Source organism: Sander lucioperca, chromosome 5 (genome assembly GCF_008315115.2).
Source record: "Sander lucioperca isolate FBNREF2018 chromosome 5, SLUC_FBN_1.2, whole genome shotgun sequence".
Taxonomy (NCBI): Eukaryota; Metazoa; Chordata; class Actinopteri; order Perciformes; family Percidae; genus Sander; species Sander lucioperca.
Window position 1 is genome coordinate 9,438,718 of NC_050177.1, and position 23,712 is coordinate 9,462,429.

General features: G+C 40.4%; 1 long non-coding RNA gene across 1 annotated transcript; it reads right to left on the reverse strand.

The window, feature by feature from the left end:
* Positions 1–5,441: 5,441 nt before the first annotated feature.
* Positions 5,442–23,367, reverse strand: LOC116047761. The gene is made up of 3 exons (XR_004104466.2): positions 23,357–23,367; positions 19,621–19,622; positions 5,442–5,525 (listed from the first exon to the last, which is right to left on the reverse strand). It is a non-coding gene; the product is annotated as an uncharacterized LOC116047761 (long non-coding RNA).
* Between the last annotated feature and the right edge of the window lie 345 nt (positions 23,368–23,712).

A 23,712-nucleotide genomic window follows, 5' to 3' on the forward strand; every position in this document is an offset into this window, starting at 1 on the left:
AACTTTTTAGTTCTCATTACTGAAACATAAGTTTGTGAAGTTTTAAAAAACGTTACCATTTTCATTTTTTGATTACTATATACCCCATAATGGTCTAAACATAAAAAGTGCGGGAAAGTTTAGCTAACCCTCATTTAGCTTCCACAGTTAGCAAGAATGTTTAAGGTCACTCATCCTCCGCAACACCATTATCATTCACCGCAACAATTGAAGGCCTGTTGCGGTGGAGAGACTCAATGTTTCGGTAATGAGAAACAGACTTATGAAGGAGGGACATGCACTATAACTTTTGCTCATTTCAATATAACTTGATATTTGCCTTAAACACTTCTTGAACAGATTGCGTAAACAAAATAGTTATTACAACCCCCCCAGCAGGGGTCACAAATTTTTCATTTTTATGTAGTGCTTCCACAAAAAGCAGTATGAATGCAGTATAGGCCACCTACTATACATGTAATATTATTTAATATTAAATAGTTTTACTGTGAAACAATGTATTTCTGTCTTTTTACGAAATGTTACATTCAAGATGGCTATTGTGTATTTTGTTACAGGCAAACATCAGTTAAAAAGAAAAGGGCAGCAGCTAAAGACAGGCTAGCAAAGTATAGAGAGAAAATATATAGCAATCCAGTGTTACTTGAGGAGTACAGAAGAAAGGAGAGAGAGAGGTTATAGAGCAAACATAATTGTACAGTATATATTGTACATACACACACTCTTTCTCACACATACATGCATGCCCATGTGTATACACACACACACACACACACACACACACACACCAGTGCTTACTGCATTTCACCCATCATTCATTTTCCTTTTCCAGGTATTGGAAACGTAAGGAAAATTGTCAAATTAAGACTACTCAGGACCTCACAAGTAGACAGCATGAGAGAAAAAAAATAAAATGGAGAAAAAATTCAGCAAAATATTACAGAAAAAAAAGCAAAAGCAAGCACTTCTAGATCTAACCCCAGCATCTTCATTAAGTGAGGCAGAAAATTCCTTTGCAAATGAAGAAAATAACAGACAGGAACTGGACACAAATAATGAAAATCTGAACAGAACACCAGCAGAAGAAAGTTTAGACCTGACAGGGCCAATGGAGGCATCCACCCCCCAGAGAACATGGCCATTCATTAGAAAAAGAGAGCGGGCATCAAAGACTGTGGCCAAATTAAGAGCAAAGCTAAGGTATGCTGAAGAGAAACTTGGGGCAAAGACAACACAACTGCTGACACTAAACAGAAAAATTAGAAGGCTGGCGGCTTATAGACCGAAAAGTGCAATGCCAAGGCTACCAGCAAATATTTCACAGAGGGTCAGGATCAGAGAGGCTAAAAAGGGACTGCCGATCAATAGCAAGCGGAAACAACCATCGGGATGATGTCTCAACTGTCATAAATGGCAAGGCTGGAGAGATTCGTCGCAAGGGACAAATTTATAGAAAAAGAGCACTAACAGACAACTTGGCAAAACTCCATTGACGCTTCCTTGCAGAACATCCTGAGCAAACTGTGTCCAAAGCTCAGTTCTTTAGATTCTGGCCATTTTGGATTATTAGGCCTAAAGTTAAAGACAGAGAGACGTGTGCATGTAAAATGCACGAGAACATTGACTTTAAAAAAATAAAAAGAATGCAACAACTGGGAATCATTGAAACATCAAGCCCAGAGGATCTTGTGCAGTCCAGTGTGTGTGACACTGGCAACATGTCCTGCATGCATGGCAGATGTCAAAAAGGCATTGAAAAGACCTTTCCTACATCCTTAGATCCTCTCACATCTGGCAAGAGTGGATCACAAGGTCTGTCACTGTAACAAAGACCCTCAAGGATGGATCTACAGAGGAAAGGCAGACAAAGAAAACAGTCCTCGAAAAGCGTACCTCATCCATTGAGCGGTTGCTGGCCCTAACGACAGAACACCTTCCAGATTTTGCCATTCACATGTTTAATGTCAAGCACCAATATTTGACATTGAAAGCAATGAAATATACCCTGACAGATGATGCTGTTGCTGTGCATGTGGATTACAGCGAAAATTACAGCTGCAAATATGCCAAAGAAGTCAAGAACACCCATTTTGGAACTGGGAATGATCAGGTAACCCTCCACACTGGGGTACTCTATCTCAGTAGGGGCAGAGTGGAAGCCTTTGCATCCCTCTCAGTCTGCCTACAGCACGATGCAGTGGCAACCTGGGCTCATCTTGACCCAGTGCTGAGATACATACGAGGAAAGTATCCTGAAGCCCACAACCTACATTTCATTTCAGATGGCCCAACTTCCCAGTATAGAAAAAAAACATCTTTCTATCTAGCCTCCACTGTGCCCTTTATACATGGATTTCAATGGGTGACCTGGAACTATACTGAGGCATCACATGGCAAAGGTGCACCAGATGGAGTAGGTGGGGTCTTGAAGAATCTTGCGGACAGAATTGTTTCTTATGGGACCAGTATTCCTGATGCAGAGTCTCTGTATGAGCAGCTGAAGAACAATTCATCAGTGACTCTGTACAAAGTATCAGAGGAGAACATAAAGGCCAGCTGTGAATTGGTTCCCCCCAACCTGAAAACAGTTCCTGGGACACTGAAAATACACCAAGTGAGTCAACATTTATATTAATTATATGAGTAAATATGAAGAAATGTAATTAAATAAGTAAATTTAGTTACAGAAGTTAAATAAATAAGTTAAATTCCCCATGTAATTAACATGGAAAGCAGACCACACCAGTATCTGAAATAATCTCACAAAATGTCTGTAACTTAGTCAATGTGTGATACTCCAATTCATCTTTGTCTTTGTCTTTTCTTTCACAGTAGTATGAACCATATGCTTTTTAGGTTTTGTGTCAAATATTGTGCAGTTTATGAATTGTTTTGACAAGGTAAATTAAAGCCATTTAACAAACTGCAAGTGTTGCTGGTAAATTTAATTGTACTGTTTAGTTTTTTTTATAAAGGTTACAGAACATGAAAACCTATTTGCCTTGATCAGGGTTTTAATTTGTTGCAAATATGAATATGGCTTTAATAATCTGTATCTTATTGCTCTGAAAAACTACAATGATTTAAGAAATATCAGTGATACTTGTGCGTGTTAAAATCTACCAAGTAGGCAAGGAGAGGATTTAAAAGTTTAACAAGTATTTATTTAAAGCAGCCATATTATGCTCATTTTCAGGTTCATAATTGTATTTTAAGGTTGTACCAGAATAGGTTTACATGGTTTAATTTTCAAAAAACACCATATTTTTGTTGTACTGCACCGCTCTCTCTCACTGCTGCAGATGCTCTTTTCACCTGGTCTCTGTTTTAGCTACAGAGTGAGACCTCTTTTCTTCTTCTTCTTCTGTACTATCTTTGATTGCACTGCACATGTGCAGTAGCTCAGATGTAGATCATGTCAGCTAGCTAGCTCCATAGACAGTAAAAGAAAGGCTGTTTCTACAACTTCGGTCAGTTACAAGGCAGGATTAGCTGGGAGACTTCTAAATGAGGGCGCACATGGAAGTAGTTCTTTTGTAGATTATGGTGAACTTGTGTGTGTTGTAGCAGTGCTTTGCTATTGAGAACGAGGTAGCATGCTAGCGTTAGCATGCTAGCGTTAGCATGCTAACGCTACGAGCTAATGGTTGCGGTTAGCCTGCTCGTTTCGGCTTGTGACGTCACAAGCCGTGCCGATTTAGACCAGCTCACCCAGAGACTGAAGGCAGGACACATTCAGAAACCGTATCTCACTCTAAACACCATGGATGGATTTTTTTGTATGAGTGTGGAAGCACCAGAGACACAACATAACACCCCAAATCCCAGAAAAAGTGTTTTTTTCATAATATGGGCACTTTAAGTAAAATCATAAGAGTATATACGTGTACACGGGTCTGAGATGAGCAGGCACACAGGCTTCTCTCATCAGACTGAATTTCCTGGCTTATACATGAATTCATATAGCAGTCTCTAAGAGCATTTTGATTAGTTTATTAAAGGTTGGAGGAGTACCGTGGTTTAAACTTAGCCTCCCCTGGTTGGTGCACAGACTGGTCCCAATCTCTTGGCACACGCCTTCTTCATCAGTTGCTAGGCAGACTTTAACTATGCTGGCGGTCAGAGAGAACAATGCGCTGTTGTCTGTCACAGATTGAGGAGTAAATTCATGGTCAAACTGATATCAAACTGATATTAACTTTGTTGCAGCACTCTTGTTGCTGTCTGACCACCATCATCAGTGCTGCTTTCTGCACGTACAGCTGTATCCTTTCCTCATTTTGCATGACTAAGCTGTCACAGTACTTTTCCACTAAACACACAATACTATTCAACTATAATTTGTATTCTCATAAAGCACGGCCAGCTTGACTGATTATATTTATTTCTAACATACTTATCAACATTTATTGAATTGATTGTATATGTTGCAGATATTACAGGCACATATTCATGCAAGCAGAGAACACAATAGTTTGTTCTCTCTTTTATCACTTGGATTATGCAGGTGATGGTGCAGTAACGGGTGAAGTCCTTGTAGATCTCTGGCACTTTGAGGACAGACAGATCCAGCAACTCTCCACTGTTGTCTTTGTATAGTGTGCTCCTATTTAAGACATTAATAGACATCAACACATAATATATTAGGTGTACATAGCTTTCTTTAACATCATTACTATCTTACCTTACCTTCTCTGCTTTGGTTTTGTAGACATCACAGTAATTTTCTCTCCCGGGCCTGGTTGTGCACCCTGTGAATTTAAGCAAGATAAATAAATGATAAGTGTATGTAACATGATGTGTGTGTAGTTGTAGTATTTTAATTACAATTAGATTATTATCAGACTTTCCAACGTTCTTGGTTTGTGCCACTACTGCCTGCCCTCTGCACACAGGTGAGTACAGGGGGAACCAATGGGAGTTTGAGTTGGGAGTAATGTACTGACTGGAACAACACAGTAGTATGGTTGTACAACACTGGTCCATGCACACGGTGCAGCTGTGATGGAGTTCAACAGGGGTACTTCAGTCACACCTGGAAGAAGAGAAACTGAAACACAATACTTGTTCTTTCTGTTCAGTTTGCTTTGTATTGATTTCATTAGGGTAAAAATAAATAACTGCTATTTTAAATAGTGTTTTATTATAGTAGTGGAATTGTACTTTCAACTTTCTATACAGACTGATATGAATTTTATTATTTTTATACTAATGTTATAAGAATTTAGAACAATATCTGAAAAACATACAACAGTGATGTAAAAACTGATACAAACAATCCAGTTTCTTTTGTTTTTCAGTTATATTACAGTTTAGGTTTTACTATTGCCTCTAACATTTTACGAAATTAGCCAAATCCCCAGGAACGTGGTTAACCAAACAAGGAAAAATACAAAGTGGGGTCATTAAATACCAGTTGTAAATACACACATACTGTCCGTCATATGTCATTCAATCTAGCTAAACTATAAAGAAAATCTATTTGTTTATGGACATCAAGCTAGGCTATATGCTAGCGCCATATGCTATGTGCTTAACTTACGTTATTCACCCTCGTAGTTGTGGACGTAATTTGATGTGTCCCACTTCAAAGCTTTCTCTCGTTTCCTGATGGGTGCAGGTGAAAGAGCGTTGACCATTCTGTGCACATTGTTGATGTATACTAATAATAAAGCGATGGACGACAGGGGTAAATAAACTCAGTTACAGTTGTCCGCAACAGACGTTCTAACGTAAAACAAACGCACCCTCAACGGGGCAGGGATCATTTCATTGGTCAATACTACACCTGGCATTGGGGAATTTTGATAGGATTGTAACACGTGCGGAGGAGAGATCCGAGAGGAGAAGATTTGCAAGTGCGCAGAATCAGCCTGAGTGCGAGGAGAAGGGCCAAAGCTGAGAGGAGGAAATCTGTCTAAGCAACAACATATCTGAGTCCAAGCACAAAGTTTGAGCACAAGCAGAGCAAATCCAAACATGAACAGGGGCTATTTAAGTGTGAGAGCAAGGTTTTGAGGGAGATTATTACAAAATCTGAATGTAATATCAGTGAGAAATGCTCTCAAATTTAAGAATGCGCTCTTGAATAAGATAGGAATATAACTCCATAATGAAGGTTATAGTGTTACCTTGATGAAGGTTATAATGTTCAGTTTGTTTTTGAGAGGTGTTGATCAACTTTATGGTCACTTTGGAAACTGCAGTTTGTGGTGCTGTTGATTTGTATTGTGTTACTGTATACTGAGAGGTGTTACTGTCCATCCTAATTGAAATGGGGTGGAGAAAATATTGAAGACACCTCTCAGTATTCACTCAGTATGTCACCTCTCCTATTTGTTTTGTACAACTAAGCTGAGGTAATAATGCATTTTCAAATAGCTGTGTGTAATAAAGAGTGCTGTTCATTTATCCTTTTTCTCTATAGCCTAAAATATGATACACTATTACAATGTGTTTTTCCATCCAACAACAGTCTGGATCATTGGAGACAGCTACGTCCGGCGTGGGGATGAGAGAGCGGCAAAGACCATGGGGAACAACCTTGGCATTGAGGATGTCTACATTTCTTGGTTCGGCTGGGGTGGTCTGCGGTGGAAGAGCCTTCTCCCTTTCTTTTTCCAGTCCCTACAAGGAAGAGCAGCCCCGGATGTCCTCCTTGTTCACTGTGGCGGGAATGACCTGGGAGATGTCAAGGGCGTCAACCTCGTCGCAGGAATGAAGGAGGACCTGCAGCACCTCCACCTGCAGTATCCTGGCATGAAGATCATCTTCTCTGGCATCACCCAGAGATGCAGGTGGAGGGCTGTTGCCAATCCGGGGAAGATCGACCATGCTCGCAGGTTTGTGAACAGTGTTATGGCTACATATGTTCATTGTTTAAGTGGCAGCTTTGTTAAACACCCTCAAATAAGGTTTGACACTCCTGGGCTTTTTTTGCACGATGGAGTTCATTTCACCACTAAGGGAAATGATATTTTTTTAAATAGTTTGGCAGAATCTATTAAAGCCAAACTTGAACAAGGGTGAAATGTTCATGTCTGTTGTTTTTCCATGTTGAAGTTAAGTTTTAATGGGTTGGTTTTTTTAGCCCCAAAGAAAGCCTATAGTGTCATGCCTTATGTGATGAGTGTCATTTATTTAACATATTATTAATTTTTTTATTTAACAATTGTGGCCATAACACTGTTTGTCTTACCAGCTCTGCTCTTCCTTGTTCCCTACACCCTTTATTACGTGTTTTTTTTTTTTTACCTCCCTTACCACCCCAGTCTTACCACCCCATGGTCTTTGACACTCTCTTTCCCTCTGTCAGACGTAGTTGTAAAACATTGTAAATAGTTCAAAACATTAGCGTTCATAGTTCTTCGTTATTATAATTAGTATCAGTGTGCTGTTCCAAGAGCATTACATACTTATAGAGGTCGTTACTGGGACCAATTAATGTCTTGTGACAGTTAAGTTTGCCTTTACCTTGACCCACAGCAGTGTTTTATGTGTGGAATTTACACTGGATTGTAAAAGGTGAACTACATGATTTAATTCTTCAATTTTCAACATAATGTTAAAAATATTGCCAGTGTTGTTTGTGGTTTATGTAATTTTTGATGTTAATGCGCATTTCAATGTGAAATAAAGGACATTTTAAAGCTACATTTGTTGTTTTTCTGAAGTAACTATAGGAACATATTACAGTTGTGTAGTCATACAAGACATTTATGATATAATTTGTAATTGATTAAAAGTGTCTATTTTGGCTTTAATCAACAAATATAAATCTATTAAATGTTACCATACTTGCATGTTGACAAAGAAGGATCAGGAAAATGTAGTTTGTGCTTTCTTGTGTCTTTATGTACTTGTCAATTTTAATCACCATGAAAACACTTCACCAAAATCCTTTAATATAGTTAATTTTGAAAGTGTTTAATTTGTGTAGGGTTACTGTAAATGTATTATAACAAAAGTATGATCACAAATTGCAAAGGAAAAATAAACAACTTATTCAATTACCATAAATGTAATAATTAAATCAAATGTGCCTGATGTTTACTGCACATTTTTAAAGTAAGAAAACTAAAAACCATACAAGGACATGCAATGTCAATATCTAATTCTAACAATTTAATCCTAAATACATAAAATATATAAATGATATGCCTAATTCATACTTCTAAAGTGGTAACTGTTAGTTTTGAATGGTGAACAGAACCCAAATGCAGACAGAATGCAGAGCCAGGAGAGTGAATTAACAGGTTTTATTTAAAGTACTCAAGTATCGAGTCCAGGTTTCTGAGGGGGAAAAGCAAGTCCAGGTTTCCAGGTTGGAGAACAGGTCCGGTGGTTTCTGGGAAGGAGCGGGTCCGTCAGAGGAAGACAGTAGGCCGGCTAGTGGTGGGGTCCAGTGGTGGTTAACACAACTACTTAATGTTACTACTATCACCTATCAAACTACAGCAGAAACTAAGTCAAACAATAAACTGAACCTCTAAATACCAAGGACCGATGATGAATGGCATCCAATACATCGCTCTATACACAGGTCTTCTTTCTGTAGGCTCTGACACAAGACTGGACAGAAATGGCAAAGAAATACATAAAATAACACCACACACTAAACACACAACACATACTGCATTTCTTTTAATAAAAAAATATGAACTAGACCAGGAGTCTTCAACATTGTTTAAGTCAAGGTCCCTTTGCTGAAAGAGAGCCGGAGCAACAGCAGTAACTCTAAGGACCCCCTAGGGGTTGCGTATGCCCTGTTGAAGATCTCTGAACTAGACAATGAAATGCATAAAACAAAAATAAGACTAAAAATACATACAAACCAAAACAATCATACATTTACACATAATAAATAAAGAAGAGCACACACAACACTACATGAACAAAAATAAGCTAAAAACCGGGACATATTAATGAATGGGACAGATAACATTGTAATTTTGTAACAAACTTTTATTGAATTTTGCTTAAACATTTTCAAGAACAAAACTTTTTTTGTGCCTTTGACAGTTTTTATTTTTTATTTTTAATCCATTTCTTTTTTCAGAAATATTTATCTATTGACCAAAAATATTAAACACATAGGAACTAGGATATTGCATTACTAAAATGCATATGAATTTTCAACATTTTATTGAACAAATTGAACACTGAATATAATAGACAGCACTAAAAAAGAAATAACAGTTACATTTCAAAGTGTAGTTATCTAGTATATCTTTCAACTAACCCAAAAAAAACCTGTCTTGTCTCTGTCACAGCCTCTTGCGATGTTTATTGCGCGAGTTCATATCACAATGACGATAAACGATATATTGTGCTGCCCTAATTTATGTACAGTATGCTCTCGAAAAACAAAAAGGAAGTAAATGACAATTTTATTTTAATATATACAATTATGTAAAACTATATACAAAAACCTTTAACGTATAGGTGGATGTATTGAACAATTGAACTATGTTGTTGGAAGTAGGCAAAGTAAAGCATCTGATACTTATGCCCCATGTGCAGGTTCTAAGTAAACAGTATGCTTTGAAGTTCAGCAATAGCCAGACCATCCTCAAAAATTATACTCAACAGCTGAATGTAGATCAGATGGACAGGTACTGGCTTTAGTGTTGAAATTCTGAATACTTAGGCCTCGTAGATGCAGGCTCTAATACAAAATTTCAACAGTGCCTAAACCGGGGGTTTGATTGTTTGTCCATGAATTTTTTTTAATCTGGCCAACAATAAAAGATAATGCAGTGCACACACACACACACACCATATAAAAGGACACACACACACACACACACACACACACACACACACACACACACACACACCATATAAAAAGGATACAGACATGCACAAACATCCGTCTGCATTTCCCCTATGTCATTATTTGCTTATTGATGCTTGGAGTTACTAACATTTTACAATATTAACAATGTCCTCTGCCACAGGATGCCTAATTTATGTTAATGTGAAAAGTGATTAATTTGGATTCAAAAGTTACTGATAATTATTTTAAAAGTTACTCTAAACAGTTAAAGCAACTTTAAAGTGTTACATTTAAGGGCAAATAAACAAGAGTTAACCTAGGGGAAACACTTTGCGCACACACGCACACGCACACACACACACACACACACACACACACACACACAACATGCATTGCACCCTCTTTTAACCACCATAAAATGTATTAATTTGGTGAGTCGCTTGCGTACAAGCTTGCCTTCTTTGATTTTTTCGGTCTGCCTTCTTGCCAAATGATTCAGCCGAACTTTACAATACCAGGTAGACGCCATCCTGGCCAGAACATGGACATGGTTTGCTTCAACGCACATATCAAACATGTGGTTGTGCAAACTTGGGAATAGGTTTTTCCCCAAACAATCAGCAAGGACTTAACTGACAATTTGCATTGTTGTTCCCCGTCCTTGTGGAGCCTTTCCCCCTTTGGTTTTTAACAGCCTTTGAAAGCACTTCTCTGTGGCCTGGCAAACAGCAATAATGCCGGCAGATGGTTTTTGTAGGCCACCTCTGTTCTTCAACTCCAGAAAAGGATGTGCAGAGTCTGATGTCAGTGCCAGTGAACAAGGCATGCAGGTAACCTTCTGCTTCATTTTCTTCATGATGATTAGCTACATCATCAAGCCTGTGGTGTAGCTAATGATTGCCTCCTTGTAATCTGAGAGGTTATCTACATCTGCAAAGTCAGTCAGGATTTCTTCTTCAGGCAAACGCACTTCCACAGGCGCCACATCCACCCTGCGTGCAATGTTGACATTTGCAGGTGTAGAGTCCAGGATCTCTGTGTTGTCACGAAGAAGACAGTTGCCTGTGCCCTTCTTCACCTGGTGCCTTACAAGAAGGCGCTTGTAGGCTCCACGAAATTGCCACCACTTAATTAAATTAAATCCACCACGTGCCCTGACTGCCGAGAAGAAAAGCTTCAGGTGATCCTGACTCAGCTTGTATGTCAGAAGGTATCTGCATGGTGCACTTGGTCTCTCCACAAGATCTTTGTAGACATTGAGCACACTTCTACCACAAGCAATGAAGCCACAGATTGGGGTCTTCTTCTGAGTGGCATGCATGTAGACCAAGTTGTTGCTCTTGTTTTTAACCTTGAGCCCACGAAGACATGACTCTGCTTTTTCCAAAATAGCCCTGGCACGATCTTTTGTTGAAGGCTTGATTGGTGCTTTAAGTCCTTTCCCAAATGGATTGCGGCTATTAAGGACATCAAAAGCTGCATCAACCGTTCGCAAGAACTGAACTGTAGCCGCACATCCTCTGAACTGGGGATAACTCAGCTTTTGCTCACAGTACTCCAGTGCATCAGCCACACTGCTGCTGAACAGTTGGGCTGCAAGGCGGACCTTCATTTTCTGTTGTCGCCAATTGAAGTGTGCCATTTTCAGCTTGTTGCCAAGACGCAGACCCTCCTTTTCTTGAAGTTTGTTGAGTTCTTCAATGTACTGCCATCTGATCTGTTTCCCATCCTCTGTCTCCAACACTCCAGCTGTAGAAAATGAGTTTCTCAAGAGTTTTAACATGTGACATGGATCCAAGAGCACATGCACCTTTTGTGTTTGATCCTCTGGATGGAGAAAATTAGGTCTCATGTTGTGTATGTCAAGGTTGGCACCAAGCTCTTGGATCATGGAGAAGTTTTGTGATGGTCCATCACATGTCAGTGACACAACCTGAACTCCGATGGCATGTAGGCGACGAAGGCTCTCCCGAATGATGTTCGCCCTCTCTGCTCCAGTCATGCTGCTGATGAGGAAGTATGCAATGGGGATCTTCCAAGACCCACTGATAGCTACAACCATGATGACCAATGCCTGTGTGGCTACCGTGTTTTCTATTTCGCCAGTACCAATGTTGACATAGCCATGAATTTGATCCCCTCCAAACTCAAATGAATGTACATTTCGTCCATCATTAAAGAGCAAATAACTTCCTTTCCCTCTTTACGGTTTTCAGAGACATGACTTTCGAGAGCGGTAAAAGATGCAACGGTAAATCCAGGATCTGCTGAGACGCTGTTGTACCATCTGCGAATAGTTTGAGGATGCGGCAAAGCAAAATTGAACTTTTCTCTGACAAAATCATATGCCCTTGGAGAGTAGAAGTGTAGTGTAGTCGCAAACTGTTTTAGTTCTTCAGAAAATGTTGCTGACTTCGACTTCTTTTGAATTCTATTTAGAATATGTCTAGGTACATCATTTATAGAGTCCAGAAGAGCAGCACATTCATTGGAGATCATCAACTTTTTCTGAAGAATCTTTGTCAGATCTTTCAAGCACAATACTCGCGATTTCATTCTTTTTACTTGCTCAGACCTCAATCTAAGCTTTTTGCGAGCTACACCAAGCTGATCCTGTACTGCATCTACTTTACGCTTGAGTGTTCTTGGAGACTCTGAAACAATGTAATTGTGATTTATGCTTGAAATTTGTTGTTGTGGTTTGCGGTGGTAGTCATGATCAAGCATGATTGTTTGTGAATCTCCGCTTATGGTACACTCAGTTATGTCATCATCAGCGACCTCAACCTCAGCATGGGCATCTATCATACCAATGTCATCATGAAGGACCATGTCAATGGCATTGGTCTCCTCAGCAGTCTCTGGCATCACAATGACATTGTTATAATCAGAAAAAGGAATATAACCACTATCTAAATTGTCAGTGATGGCCTCATTATCCAACATAGAACACAAATCAGAGGATCCAGGCACCCCATGAGGCTGAGCAAGACAGCTGGATGAAGAACATGAAGAGCCAGATGTAGAGACCAAACTGTTACTTACCTCCATAGTCATACTTACAAACTTGGTCCGTGTGGCTCTGTTCCTTCCTTCCTTTGGACACAAATGTGGTGGAAAGTTGAAAATGGTAGGCACAGCAGTGTCCTTCAGCCTCTTCTTGCCCTAATGGTAAATACATAAAACATCAGCAGGTAGATTAAGATACATATCACAGGATTATAATACTGTACAAATGATGGTGTATTCTGAAAAATAAAGTACAGACTTTTAATAGTGGTTGAATAACCACTATTAAAAGTACTTAATTTTTAATAATAAAATACTCAACTCAACATACACAAAACAACAGTGTTGGCATACTAAATAAAAATGTAAAAATTTGTATATACAAAAAGTATTTAGATTATACAGGAGCAATGAAGCCATAAGGACAATAATACACAGTTCTAACAAAATGATGTTGGTGGAAATTAAAAGTTTGACACCATTATCACAGACATCATTTTGGGTGACTGATGATTTCTCATTTCATTAAATGTTGCTATCCACACATTCAGAATATTTTTTACCGTTTTGGTACTCCATGTTATGTATTTCAGACACTTACACCACTACTGTAAGTGATATATAAAAAGTATAAATGATGCATTAAAATTAATGTCTACCTGCCGGTTTGTGAAAAACTGATCTTCCTCAAAGTGTGAACTGCACAGACGTGACTTTTCGGGGTTCCATTTGCTGGTCTCTCTCCTCATGTTCACCAACCATTGCTTCAGCCTGCCATCAGAAGGAAATCTGTTTGGAAAGAAATGCGGTTCATGTTGTGCATTTAGAACTCACATCCAGAAGGTGTATATATTATCAATTTACACTAACAAGGCACCACATCTGCTGTATGCATCTGCAATGAAAATTATTAAAATGTATATTTAATAGATTAAGTTAAGATGTGACAATAATATACATTTAAGTTTTTTTCAAGACAGAATACTAATGTAACTTTACAATAATATATATTTTTTTTCATGTGCGCCATTTTATCGCAAAAACGGATATTCAGGCCCACTGCCCCCGCACTGAGACCTCCGATTCGACTGATATTAATTGGGATGCTAACGTTGGCTAACGAAAAACAGTATTAAAACAAAATGTAACGTTACTTACCGGAAAAACTGAACTGCTGACTCCTTTGAGTGTCTAGTCGTACAACCAAACGCTGAACAAGACATTATTAGGCGACCAAGTGTCACAGTCACAAAGACGAAAGCTGGTCAATCCTCAAAATGAAGTTCACGTGCCATGGAGAAGCTTTGCTAAACCTGTCATGATTGACAGGCCGCAAACTGTCAATCACATCATAGCCACGCCCTAAAACACCCCCTGCTTTATCGTCGATTTTAAAATCAACGAGACCATAATTCAAAAAATGAACATCATTCTGTGTTGCAGAAGACTTAAAACTAGCGATTGAGACCATAAATTCATTATGAAGATGTTTACTGAGGTAATAAATCAAGTGAGAAGTGGGTCATTTTGCCATAGACTTCTATAGAAACCGACCTCCTTTTTGCAACCACACGTGTCGCCCCCTGCTGGAATTCAGATAGAATGCAGGTTTAAGGCACTTCCGCATTTGCCGCATTTTGCCGAACCAGATGCGCTGTCCACTAATATATACAGTCTATGGGTAGAACACAGAACATAACACCACCTTGCAACAGCCATGAACCCCAGTGAGTAAATAAAACAAAACAGAAATGACAAATATAATAAAAAAATATATAATAATAATAATAATAATAATAATAATAATAATAATAATAATAATAATAATAATAATAATAAAATTAAAAAAGAAGAAAAAAAAAATAAAAGAAAAAGTTGTAACGAACATCATAAGGCGAGAGGATGGCCAGGACGCCTGCTTCAAGAAGAAAAATAATAACTTAGAAGCGATAACAATCAGATGGGGTCCAGAGTGTTAACATAGGAAATGACAGGCTGCCATCTTGTGTGGAATTGGGCAGATGAGCCTCTCAGGTTATATTTCACCTTTTCTAATGCCAGAAAAGACATCAAATCAGACAGCCAGGATGTGGCAGGGGGTGTGTTGGGGCTTTTCCAGTGTAACAAAATACATCTATGGGCAATAAGTGAAGCAAACGCAATAACATCTAAGTGTTTATTGGAGAGACTGATTGGTGCAGGAGGTACCCCAAAGATAGCTGTCAAAGGGCTGTAGTCAAGTGTGATGTTTAGGGCTTTACTTAAAATGTTGAAAAAAAGAGGACCAAAACTCTACCAATTTTGGACAGAGGAAAAATGTATGGGTATGATCGGCTGGCGATAAGCTGCATCGGTCACAGATATTATCAGTACCCGGGAATAAACGGCTTAGCTTAGCTTTTGTAAAATTAATTTTAAGTAGGACCTTAAATTGAATACAGCTTAGACGTGCACAAGAAGATGATGAATTGATTCTAATTAGAGCCCTTTCCCACTATTTGTCTGTCAAATTAAACTTAAGCTCCCCTTCCCACTTGCCTCTGACCTCCATAAGAGAGACCGGACTCCCCGATGATATAGATTTGTATAAAGCTGAGATCGAACCACGTTTCTTAGTCATAGAGAACACCACATCAACCCAAGAATCCGTTGGGAGAAGGGGAAAGGAACCAAAGTATTTGCGTGCATATTCTCGGACTTGAACAAAACGGAACAGGTGCGGCTGGGGCAAATTGTACTTGGCACATAGATCATTAAAGGTAGCAAATGTACCATCAAGATACAGATTTGAAAAACAAATCAAACCCCTCTCTCTCCACAGAGCGAAAGCCGCATCCAACTTCGGAGGGAGAAACAGGTGATTATTACAAATAGGGCTGCGTGGAGAGGGGGTAAGTAGCTTGAAATGCTGCCTCAATCGTTTCCAAATTTTTACAGTGGAAAGTACAATAGGGTTTTTGATGTATGAAAGACAACAGGAGGCCAAAGGGGCATAAACAAGAGCTGTCAGTGAAGACGGACGAGAAGAATTATCTTCCATGACACACCAATCCGGTTTAGAGAGGCTACACCAAGCCCGAACTTTATCAATGTTAGCCGCTCAGTAATAAAATAACAGGTTGAAATAACAGAAATGAAATCACAAAATTCCTCATTCGCCAGCAGCCCCGTATTGAACCTCCATTGTCTCCTAGCATTAGGCAAGAGCATTAAGTCTAAAATATGTGGGGCGTGGTCAGAGATGACAATAGCGGAATATTCCGTAGATTTCACAGAGGAGAGAAGGGACTTGTCAACAAAGAAATAGTCAATCCGAGAATAGACTTGGTGAACCTTGGAAAAGTATGAACATTTTTTTGTTACCGGATTAAGAAAATGCCAGGGGTACACACCCCAACTGATTTAGAATCAGAATCAGAATCAGAATCCAGTGTTCAGACATTTTTAACACCTCACTGGAGACATGTCACGTGCCAGCCTGCTTCAAGACCTCAACCATAATCCCTGTCCCCAAGAAGCCAAGGACCACAGGACTTAAGGTTATGAAGTCCTTTGAGCGCCTTGTGCTTTCACACCTCAAAGCCATCACCGACCCCCTCCTGGACCCCCTGCAGTTTGCCTACAGAGCCAATAGGTCTGTGGATGATGCAGCCATTTTGGCCCTCCACTACATCCTCCGGCACCTGGACTCCGCAGGAACCTACGCTAGGATCCTGTTTGTGGACTTGAGCTCTGCCTTCAACACCATCATCCCGGCTCTGCTTCAGGAGAAACTCTCCCAGCTTGGTGTGCCTGACTCCACCTGCAGGTGGATCACTGACTTCCTGTCTGACAGGACCCCAGGGCTGCGTTCTTTCTCCTCTGCTCTTCTCCCTGTACACCAACAGCTGCACCTCCAGTCACCAGTCCGTCAAGCTTCTGAAGTTTGCAGACGACACCTCCCTCATCGGACTCATCTCTGATGGAGACGAGTCCGCCTACAGGTGGGAGGCTGACCACCTGGTGACCTGGTGCAACCAAAACAATCTAGAGCTCAACGCTCTAAAGACAGTGGAGATGGTTGTGGACTTCAGGAAGAACCCAGCCCCACCTGCCCCCATCACCCTCTGTGGCTCCACAATTGACACTGTGGAGTCTTTCCGCTTCCTGGGAACTACCATCTCCCAGGACCTCAAGTGGGAGCTGAACATCAGCTCCCTCGTGAAGAAAGCACAACAGAGGATGTACTTCCTGCGGCAGCTGAAGAAATTCAACCTGCCAAAGACAATGATGGTGCACTTCTACACAGCCATCATTGAGTCCATCCTCACATCTCACATCCTCCATCACCATCTGGTACGCTGCTGCAACTGCCAAGGACAAGGGCAGGCTGCAGCGTGTCATTCGGTCAGCTGAGAAGGTGATTGGCTGCAATCTGCCGCCGCTCCCGGACCTTTACGCCACCAGGACTCTGAAGTGTGCTGGAAAGATTGTGGCTGACCCCTCCCACCCCGGACACAAGCTCTTTGAGCCACTCCCCTCTGGCAGGAGGCTGAGGTCCATCAGGACCAAAACCTCACGCCACATAAACAGTTTTTTCCCCTCCGCCACTAGCCTTATTAACAAGGCCCGGAAACCACCCTGACTCTCTCCACACCCCACTGTAAATACTCTGTACCTACTGTACCTACTCTGCTGTAGCGTTCCTTTTTACTACTGTTTAACTTATTTTACTATTTATTTAAATTTATTTTATCGTTATTAATACATACTGTGTGTATATGTTTATACTTATATTGTTTATATTCTTTTTATCCTTCTTATATTTGTATGTGTGACATGCTCCAACAACACAATGACAAATTCCTCGTATGTGCAACGTACTTGGCAATAAAGCCCTTTCTGATTCTGATTCTGATTCTGATGGAATATTTGCCCAACCCAAGGTTTACGCAGTCTAGAATGATCACTTGCACGCAAGTGGGTCTCTTGAAGAAAGGCCACGTCTGTGTTAAGGCTCTTGAGGTGAGAAAAGACTCTAGATCGTTTTACTGGGCCCCCAAGACCACGAACATTCCAACTCACCAGCCTGACAGAGGACCCATCTATACCCCTCTGGAGGGTGTTCAGATTAACCATAGGTCGCATTTAATATAGCTAAGATGTTAATAAAGAGAAAAGGGGGGAAGCAGGCATCCTGACCATGTTTAAAGAAAAGTACCATTAAACTCAAAAGAATAAAAATCTCCCATTGCATAACAAGAAATAAAATATTCTGACAAAAACTCAAACAATTTGATAGCAGTAAAACTCAAAACTAATGGATAAGTTGTTTCCTAGACTCGCCATTCTAGAACAGGACGAGTTGCAGGCTACGATTACACACAACCGTTTTCCTAGGCAGTGTACTATACCCCCTGACTTTCAGAAAAGGCGTCATATATACAAAATAAAGCAGGGACTTCTTAGTCAATTATCTAGAGAAGCAAAAAAAAAAAAAAAAATAAATAAATAATAATAATAATAATAATAATAATTATTATTATTATTATTATTATTATTATTATTATTTAGAAACTGAATAGCAGGCAAATTTAGATTTGACTGGCCAAGCCTGGTAAAGTTTTAAAAGAAAAGGAGTCTAACCTGAGCCATGTATTTTTACGAAACAAGATAAACATTATGGGTGTAAACATGCCCCTAGAGCAGAAAAAGCACAAATTATTCTTGTAACAAAATTCAGCTGCAAATGAATGTTGAAACTCTAAAGTCTCGCAGATAGGCGGCAGCACCGCGTCTCTGAGCTACATACCAATTTAGCATAGACTGTAAAAAATAATTAGCTGCCAACATTAGAAAGGGGGCTCAATGCAAAAAGACCCATAGAGAACAAACCACAGTTTACGCCTACTAAGAGGAGAGGGAAAAAAGAGAGAGGAAAAAAGGAGTGAGTAGAGTAGAGTAGCCATAGGCAGCCACGAGATTAACGTTACACATTGATTACAAATACTCGTACCCCAACAGAGGAGAAACTGGGGTAAGAAAAGTAAACCAAACCTTACTGGTCAGTTTGTGCATAGTTACAGTTCGTCTGGTAAAAGCCGAGTGTCCCTAGACAAACATACTATACTACCTTGGAGAAGTCTTACCTGCAGCAGGTTCAGCAGAAGGAAAAAGAAAAGGTAAAATAGTAATATACAATGTTTAAGTTACAAGCGCGCATATGCACACACACACGCGAGAATAATAAAGACATCCCCATGTATGTAAAATCAGATGAGATTGTGGCCACACCGCTTGCTCAGACCCTTCCTTCATCAGTCACGTAAGTGTTCCTAATAGAACAGTTCAGCCTGCTCCGGGGTGTCAAAGCGATGATGCACGCCGTTAAGGGTGACACGAAGGCGGGCGGGGTAGATCATCCCGAACCGTACACCTTTATGGAAGAGCAGGGACTTCACCTTGTTGAAAGCGGCTCGCCTCTTGGCCACTGTAGCGCTGAAATCCTCGTACAACTTAACTTGACCCCGGTACTCAATATTGCGGTGCTCCTTTGCCCACAGCAACAGTTTATCTTTTTCGATGTAGCGGTGAAAGCGCACTATGATAGGCTTGGGCCTGAGGCTACGGTGGGCCCGGTCCAGCTCAAGGGGGAAGTCGATAAGTACATCTCCGGTTACGTCCGTGAAAAAATCTGCCATAAACTGCCTCGGATTTTTGCCTTCAATTCCCTCGGGAAGACCAACCACACGCAAGTTTTGACGCTTAGAACGGCAGATTAGGTCTTCCACCGAGGCCTGGAGCCTGCTGTTGTCATCTGTCATGGAGGTCAGCTTCGACCGTAGTTTCACCACTTCTTGCTCCAGGCTTGTGATATTATCCGAGTGAGTCGAGAGGGCCGTTTCCATCTCGGAGATAGTAGAAGCATGTTTGGCCACCGTGGTAGTGATAGCTTCAAGTGACGATTGTATAGGGGCGAGGGCCGTGTTCAGAGAGGCTGTCAGCTCGGCAGCCATGCTTTGCCAGGATTTTTCAAGCTCAATGACAAGCGTCTCCAAAGTTAGAGGAAGGAGCAATCGCCATCTTGCTAGTCTCAGCTGCAGCAGCGAAGGCGAGAGTCTGCTGAGCTAGTCGGCTGATCGGCTTGACTTACTCATTTTAATAGATAAAACAAAAACTCACTCAAAAAAAAATATTATGACACAAAAAAGACCAAAGTAGAAGACGCACAAAGCAAGAATTACTGAAATTATACAGGAGGCAGCCACCACACATCTTTCCCACTACATAGTTAAACCGGTAGTCCGAAAGACAATAACTTTAATAAACTGGCAACTGAGTGTATACTTCACATTCAGGCCTTAAATGATTTTCTGCTCAACACCATTATGTATCTTCCTATAAGTAAGATAAATACGTGACCCCAGGGGGCCGTCTAAAGGAACTGTTAATCACTATTATTAACAGTGATTGTTGCAGCGTCAAAGGATTCAGTCAATCATTTTGAAGATTTCACAACAAAGAAGACACCATCATGACAATGTCATGACTTGCGAGGGTGGGTGGGAGCAACATAAGTAGGTAGGACAAGGGTGTACTTTTAGGAACATGTGCCCAAGGGCCCATCCTGTGGCAGGGACCTAAGTACCAGTTACATCGACTTTGAAACTAAGAGCTCATTTTAACAGTGGAGTGGTTCACAACAACAGCTTTTACTCTGACATAGGTACACAAAGATTAGTTGTGTAAGTGGCACACACATGACTTACTCAGTCGTATATATCTTGGCATTCAAAAACAGCATACCATTAAAGCTGATGACTAACTTAAACGTTACAGCACAGCTTGAAAAAGACATAATCAAATCACATACAATACAGTCAACAGGTGACTAGACAACCAATAAACGCTAAACTGGATAAAGTTATTCAAAGCCCTGCAGGCACCTTACCTGCCGACTTGTGTCATACTATAAAGTAGGTAACTTCCATAACATCAAGAAACACAGCACCAGAGACACAGAGAGACAGACAGACAGATGGTGTAACGTTATCTGACTCACCTTATTTGTCACTGTCTCATCTACTTTCTTTCATGGAGGTGAAGTATGAATGTCATGTCCAACTGCACTTGTTGCAGTGATAGTTTATTTGTTGGTTTGTTTGTTGGTTGTCTTTTCTTTCCATCATTGCTAGCTAGCTAACTAACTGACGAGCGTTAGCTAACAAAACCAGAAACCACGGTAACGTTAGCTGATATTATTAGCAAAACTGAAAAACTAGCTACGTTGTCACTTATGTTAGCTTAAATTATGTCGTTAACTTTCTTTTATTTTTAGTAGTATAGTATTACTGGCTTCACAGTTCACTTAAGAGTTGTTTTGTCCTCAGGTAACTATCCATTCACAGTGTCTATCATGCCATGAAAGTGGCCCTATCTGATTGATACACATTTTTAATCAACTTCACCTTACTTCCAGTCACAGACAGTAAAAGTCTGGACTGTAAAACTGCAATATCAACTTTGACCACACGACGAGCCACTACATCCAAGAGGGGCGCTGTTTCGCTTATTTGAGGGAATTATTGAAGATGAGGAAGAGATGGCGGCTACAACACAATTATTATATATTTTTATTTAAATTACAATCATAGATTGTTTTTGGATATTTGATTACAGAGTAACGACAGTTTTTCTTTATCAACATGGTGCTGCTTTTTTTTTTTTTTTAACCATTTTGTGATATTTTAAACATTATTTTAATGTGGGCCTAATGAGCACCACAAAGTCCATCTCTATACACAAGTTTTTGAGCTGTTTCCGCTCTACATCCTAAACTCTTCCCGTCGATGCAATCCACTTCCGTTCTGGCGGGCTGGGTTTGTTTTGCTAGCTAGCTCCGTTGTGCCGACAAAGCACTGATTATCGCAGTGACAAAGAGGATATAACAATTAAAGCCCATGTTGCAGGGTTTATTTTCTAATGAATTTGTGCAATTTGCTTGTTGGTAATAAACATTTAAACTGTTACCCAACAACCTCAAATACAATGGATATCACAAAAATAATATAATAAAATACGAAAAAGTAGTAGTATTTTACAGCGGTTTGCAATGATTCTCTTTTCCCCCACAATGCATTGCATTACGTCACGTTGGGGAGACGACAGACTAAAGCCTGCTCTGTTCACTGCTCGTCTGTGCCACTGGTGTTGCAAAATATGGCTTTTGGTCTCGACCGAGTCCATGTGTCTTTATTATGTGTATAATAATATTGGAGGGAAAGTGAAACACAGCTTGGACGGGGATGCTGTTCGGCTTTTCACAAGTTTAGACAGCTAGCTACGCCGACGTTTGCTAACGTTAGCGCAACAGCGTTAGCCTAGACTGCTAGTTAGGTAAATATTACGACTGCCTTCAGAGTTTCCTATATCTGCGTCCACGTTGTCAACATAAGACATGTTGCGTTAGTGCTCCTTTTGTACCATCATTTTATTGAATGAAATGTTAAGCTTTGCTCCTACTAGATGGGTGGGTTTTTGTTAGCTACATACAAAGCTAACTGGCTATAGTTAGCCTGTATGCTAGCGGAATTAGCTAACGTTGCATAACCAGCCAGCAACTTCGGCAATCAGCAGTAGTTTCGGTAAGCTAACCACGACAGTTATTGTCGCCCACAATCAACCTCTGCTGCTAAAAGCAGTCAATCTGCAGTGATGTTTGAAATAGAGACGCTTGTGGATGTGTTAGCTGTCGTGGTTAGCTCGCCGGAACTACTGCCGAAGCTGCTGGCTGCTCGCTAACGTTAGCAAAACGTCGATGTAGCTTTAGCTAGCTGTCTAAACTTGTGAAAAGCCGAACAGCATCCCCATCCAAGTAATAAATAAACACTAGGCAAATATGTTGTTACTGGAGCTAGTAGGGTCCATCAAAACGTGAGATATCTAATCGAAAATGTGTTTACAATGTCGGGGGATTTCACAGGTAGGACTGACTGGCAAGTTAGCCCATAGCTAGCATGATGCCTTCTATTTCTAGATCTAGTTAGATTACCAGTACGTATCTGAACTAACGACATGATCACTGTCACTCGATATAAAGAAAACATTGACTTTCACTCGGTGCTATTCACTGACAGTAAAAACACCTCTTCCACCTCTTCCTCATCCCAGTCAGTCACCATAGTTCTAGTACTAGGCTGAGGCACGTCTCCCCAACGTGACGTCATCACCGAATTGCGTTAAAAAACCCACTAAACGACTAAAACGGTAAAAACTGGCCTTTAACACTATTTGGTGACATTTTTAACAATGATATACATATGTTGAGTGCTTTATGTACCCATTAATCAACAGTGGTGGTTAACCTGCAACATGGGCTTTAATTAACTCTTCCTGCTAAATGGCTGCTGTGTGTGAGTGAGTGAGTGTCAGCGAGCTTGTTACGCCCGCAATCTCTTACTGCAGTTTCCAGTTAATCTTATAATGGATATGTGTGTTGAGTTATTTAAACAAACGATCGGGGAAATAAACGCCTCTTGTCCGCGAGTCTCATTGATAAAGCCTGCGGTTGGATGGAGCTCTATCAATGACAGCTAGCTAGCCTCCTCTTAGACCTCTGAAACGAAACCCCTAATGTTCACAAAAATGCATTAAATTGAAATCGGACACCATAGTTAGCTTTATAAGACATTGGGGTAGATGTTCTATACGTGGCATGACGAAATTCAAACTGTAAATATACGAAAGTAATGCCGGCACGAAAGTTATGCCGGCAGCTGGCAGCCAGCCAGCTCCGGAGCTCCACAGAGCCCCGGTCGTCCAGTAGCCGAGAAACGGTGACTTTCACTGGGTATGGAGTTTGCCTCTTTCTCGTCAGACTGTGTTAATTCGGGTGGGGGAGGGTAACGCCATCTCCAGTCAAAGTAGTACAACCGTGTTCCCAAGCT